The following is a 5,778-nucleotide window of genomic DNA, read 5'->3' as shown; positions in this document are numbered from 1 at the left end:
GAAGATTAGTTTATGGACTAATTTACTTTTTAAAAAAAATTTGGCCCATCATTCGTCCAAAGGTCTTTTTTGGTACCGAGTCAAGTGTGCCCCTACCTACACAACAGGTACCAGATGCATGTGGTCGTGTCCTTCAAAAAAACTTTTACTTGACGTCACATCATTTAAAAGTTACTTTGAATTCACATTTTCATCTGGCAAGCCATGCATCATTTTCTAAGGGACCATTCAGATGGCACTAGGGTGTTGGCTCCATGTTTCCTTATTTAATTGTTTCAAGTGGGTATTAAAATTATGTGTCGACACCTCCACGTTCGGTGAGCGGGTAGACTAGAACCCAACACCTCCACATTAGGAGGCATGGGCACTATAGTCCACAAGGCTACCCAAGCTGGTGTTGTTTGCATGTTTGCTTGTTGGCACTTGCGTGCTTAGAAGGTAAGCATCGACCTTTGAGAGAGGTTTCACACCAATGACTCACATCTGTTTGGTAGGTGGGCTTAAGGGTGCTTACGTGTATTGTCACCACTTGAAAAGGAAGTCGGGTCCACTCTCTTAAAGGCAATGTTGATTTTAATTACTTCGTACCCTCTGTTTAAATTGCTACCTCACAAGGGCACCCTTGATATTTTAATATCCTTATGCTCCGTGCTTTAACTAACGTGGGGCCATTGTTACATTTGTGTTGAACAACTAACATTGTTACCTCACAAAAAATACAATTCTCTAAGTCCTTCAAGGCAACCTTGATTTTCTAATATCCTTATTCCTCGTGCTCTAACATGGGATGTCGGTGGAATGGGGAGCTAATGTCTTCATATTTTATGCATCCCTTGGGAGGAGTTGCATGCACTACACTACAAATAATGGGCCTTTAGATAATTTGGAAGTAGCCTCTGATTTGGGAGCACGCCTTTGCATTTTGCGGCCCGAGGTGGGTCAACTGAATGTTAACAGATCTTCTAGCATGGGTTGTAAAGAAACTCTCAAGGGCACACAGCATGTGCAGCTCTTCTCAACCCTTTGACTGCCGAGCCCTTGGTAGTATGGCCATCTCGGTGGTTTATGAGCAGTCTTATAGTGAAGCAAAAGTTCTGTTCGTAGTTGCCTTGGCACATGCTAATGATGCTTGGGAGAAGCAAATCTTTTTTGTTAGTGAGAAGCGGATCCTTTATGTATTGGCCATGGCCAGGTTTCATTTTGTATCTTTGTATGCTTGGGCTTGTGCCAGAAGTTTTGCCAGGATGAAGTGGCCAGTGATTATCGTTTAGATTGGTTTTGTGCTTTTGTTGGCGCGTCAGCGTAACTTTCCTACTGGATGCTTTGCCCGAGGGATGACAGTGGTAATACAGGTAGTGATGGCTTGCTGGATGAAGTGCCTGGGAGCTCTCAAAAATGGCTTGTTGGATAAAGTGCCCAGGAGCTCTCAGAAATGGCTTGTTGGATGAAGTTGCCCAGGAGCTCTCAATTTGATCATTCTTTCCACAGCTCACTTGCTGGATGAAGTTGTCCAAGAGCCTAGTTGCATCATTTTTATTATTTGTGTATCTGTCCAAAAGATTTTCCTGGAAAGATCACTTTATTATTTTTATTATTTGTGTATCTCTCCATAAGATTTTCCTGGAAAGATCATTGTATAAGGTATGCCTGGGAGCCCACCTGCCAGATGTTTTACTCGGAGTTTAGCTTGCCAGAGAACCACCTGTGTTTTTTTTCTATGGCATTCACTGGGACGATGAATTGAGTGAGAATTGAGTAGTAGTGGGCGACCTGTGGATAGGAAGCCAAGTCCTCCACACTCCACCAAGAGCCTCCCACCATCACCTCCAACCACCTTCATTGCTGATGCCCTCCAACCACCTTCATTGTTGATGCCCTCCAACCGCCATCATCGGTAGTGCCCTCCGACGGCTCCAACTACCGTCACCGCCGGTGCCCCTTCGACATCTTCGACCGCTGTCACCTTTGGTGCCCTCTGACCATCGTCACTGCTGTCACCGTCGATGCCCTCCAACATCTCCAACCACCATCACCACCACAGGTGCCCTCCGCCAACTCCGACGTGCATGGCCAACTCCGATGGCACTCATGGAGGCAACACCCCTCTCCCTTTCTCGAGGGAAGGCGAGATCCTCTTGAGCACCATCTCCCTTTTCCCTCTACACTACATGATGAGGGTTGGGACTTCGAGGAGGAGGACACTCGAGGAGGAGATAAGGGGAGCACTCTCTTGGTAGCAGTAGAGAACACTCTCTCTTATGTCACATTCACTCTAGCACATTCGGCGGAGAGCACATTCTCTGGTGTATGACATTCTTTGTGTTGGAGCATAGTCTCTCTTGTATCATTCTTGTCTATAGTTTGCTATACAGTGTTGTGCACTTGTGGTGTTTTGTCTATCTCTCTGTGCGAGTGAGGTGAGTGAGTGGTCAATGGTGGGTGTGGTGTGAGTGAGAGGCGTGTAGGGATACGACAATGCTAGGTGATGGTCGGAGAGCACACTAGCCAGTGGGGTCGACTCATCCTTGGCGGTTATACTTCCTTGGGAGGATCCACGCTCCATTTTCCCCAACCCTAGGGTTTGTGTCAGTAGTCCTCGAGTTCCCTAGTGAGGACCGACGGAGTCATCCTACAAAAGCGGTCCACACCTTGTGAGATTGATAGGATGAGTAATAGGACCAAAATGATTTACATGGGTAGATGGTAGTTGAATCTTCATGATGCACGACATGATATTATACCCCAAGATGCCTGGAGGTGGGCTAGACCAAGGTTTTGTTGGCATTGAGAATAGATGGCAATCTAAATCTTTATGGTGCGACATGATATTATACCCCAAGCTTATCACGTGATGCCTAGAGATTAGGCTACTTCATGGCGATTAGTAAGCCAAGACAAGGTTTTGTTAATGTTAAATTGGAGTTAAAGTAGAGGTTGCATGCATTAAAGCTCCTTTTGGAGATACCTAGAAGGTTGAGGGTTCTCTAGGCGATGGGTCGTACCATGGGCCAAGCTTAGTCTCACCATCCAGAGATGTACCAAGAAGGTTAGTGTTGATGAGTTTAGTTGACAAGGGTTCTCCAGGGGATGGGTCCTCTCTCTCTCTCTCTCTCTCTCTCTCTCTCTCTCTCTCTCTCTCTCTCTCTCTCTCTCTCTTTCTTCAATAATTATTTGTATGCTTTTTTTGACATAGGATTTTGGCTATAATAATGTCTAAAAATGCTATTTAAATGATGCTTTGGTTGTCTAAGTTCACTATTATGTGGAAATTTTGGCCATAAAGAGTCATTAAACCTTGTTTTCTAGGCATTAAAAAAGATCTATTTTTTTTTGGAAGGTTCTATTTTTTTTGGAAGGTTCTATTGTATGATTTATCATCCATTTATAATAGAAGGTTATGACATATATATCATATTTAGGGCATGCTTGTGTGCATGCATTGGAGAAGTTGCTAAACTTTGGGTGGTTTGTTTTCTTAGGGTGCTCACACATCTCCTTGCCCATCATTATTTTATAAGGAATTTGACTTTGGGTAGTGCAAGCAAGGGCTTGTTGCTTCCCAATTCATATGCTACTGTAAGTGTAACACATCCTTATACAAAAAATGCATCAATCATAAAAACTTGCAATTCAGATCCCACAATTTATCTCGTTAACCTAGAGTTTCCTTGTTGACTTTAACCAACGACTTATTTATTTTTGCAAAGGGACCCATGAAGAAAAAATCTATGTAAATTAATTTGCAATTTGTTTGTAAAAAATGATGAGCGTTAACTATCCCCCATCTATTTCTAAAGTTTGACCATTGCAAGCTATATGTTTAGCCCAAGTTACATGTGAACTCATGGTTTCAAATGCTATATCATGGATTATACTGCTATCCTACTTGTCATGGCTTTCACCTCTCCACTATCACAACTTGAGTGTGAGTTACAAATGGACTAAAATTCTAATTTGTTAGGTGTGCAAGTCTTCACAACATGCATGTTGGTGGGGGGATCATGTAAGCAAGAGCTTTTTAATTTGGAGGATAGAATACTTTATGCCTTTTATAATAAATGAAGAGTAGAGGACTAGCCTAAAAGAATTTTATTGAAGACTAGGGGCCTTTCTTAATAGATGAAGAGTAGACTACACTATACATGAATTTATATGGGTGCTCTTATATTGCATCATTATAATATAATCAAGTATATGGCTTGAATACATTTTTGTCTTGGGTTTCCTTATGGCAATTCCATTGTTTAGGGTTTGTGAGGGTGTTGGGCTAGTGGATCATCCAACATAGTTTAACGTGTGTTTAAGAAAGGATTGCCTATGCCTACCCTTAATATTGGTAGATCCACATTTGTTCATCAACACAAATGTAGTGATGGTCGATGAGGAGTGGGAGGGGGAGAGAGCTGTGGGGGCTGGTGGGGTTGTAAGGGGAGGTTGGTCGGTGGGGAGTGAAGAGAGGGGGTGTGGGCCGAGGGAGTGAGGGGGTGGTCGGTGAGGAAGAGGGGGTGGTGGGGTTGCAAGAGAGAGTGGTTGGTGGGGAGTGATAGAGGGGGTGGTTGGTGGGGTGAGATAGAGGGAGAGTGGTCGGTGGGGCGACGGAGAGAGAGAGAGAGAGAGAGAGAGAGAGAGAGAGAGAGAGAGAGAGAGGGGGGGGTGGTAGGTGGGGTGAGGGAGAGAGGGGGTGGTCGGTGGGGGGGGCGAGAGAGAGAGAGAGAGAGAGAGAGAGAGAGAGAGAGACGAGGGGGTGGTGGGTGAGGGTCAAAGACGTTTTTTCTTTTTCTTTACTTTTTTTTTCTTTTTTTGGGAAAGAAGAAACAAGAAATATGACGAGGGGAGCCTTTTTTTCAAATAATGGAAAAAATACTAAGAGGGGGATTTTTATTTATTTTTTGACCGGTGAGAAGGGGGGTTGGTCAGTGAGAGGGGGCAGTAAGAGCAAGTTGTGCGAGAGAGAGAGAGAGAGAGAGAGAGAGAGAGAGAGGGAGATGAGGGGGGAAGTGTCGGTGAGGGGAAGAAATGTTTTTTGTTTTTTGTTTTTTTTTTATGTTTAATGGAAAAAATTACTCAGAGGGGGGATTTTTTTTGGAGAGGCGGAGACCTGATACCTGGGACTTTACGAACACCAGAGTGAGTTCAAGCAGGTGTTCCGCTCTTGAACCACCACCCTTGGCCGGCCACATCTTCCAAAACTCACTCTATGAAAGGCAAGGGAAACCCATCTTTGATTGTGCACTGATTGAGGGGTCTGAAGTCTACACAGATCATAATCTTGTTGGTCTTCTTTTTTGAAATCAGCACTATAGGTGACAACCACTCGGAGTGCTCAATGGGAATGATGATACCTGCCTCTTCCATGTTGTCCAGCTCTTTCTTCACCACTTTGGAATATTTTGGATTCATGCGGTAGATGCCCTTCCTGACTGGCCGATTGCCTTTTTGTAGTGGAATTCTATGAGTGCAAATGGTTGGGTCTATCCCTAGGAGATCCTTGTAGGTCCATGTAAACACATCTTATTGTTCTTTGAAAAAGTTGGTGATTCTCTGAAGAGTGGAAGGGTCCTCCTAGACCCAAGCTTCCACCAAGATGGGGTGTGGCTCCTCTGCAATGCCTAGGTTCAGCCCTCTCACCTCCTCATGGTAATTCCTCCATCCCAGCTAGCAGGGGTCTCTTCTACTAGCAAGGCTCCCTCCCTCGTCTTCTGCCCGCCGCTCCTTTTGCGAGTGCGTTTAGGAGGGGTTATAGGCACCTCAGAGACGACTCCTCTTGAGAGACCTTTC

The sequence above is a fragment of the Cibotium barometz genome, chromosome 1, assembly GCF_041138505.1.
Source record: "Cibotium barometz isolate CiBa-2024 chromosome 1, ASM4113850v1, whole genome shotgun sequence".
NCBI classification, from domain to species: Eukaryota; Viridiplantae; Streptophyta; class Polypodiopsida; order Cyatheales; family Cibotiaceae; genus Cibotium; species Cibotium barometz.
This window is presented reverse-complemented; position numbering follows the sequence as displayed.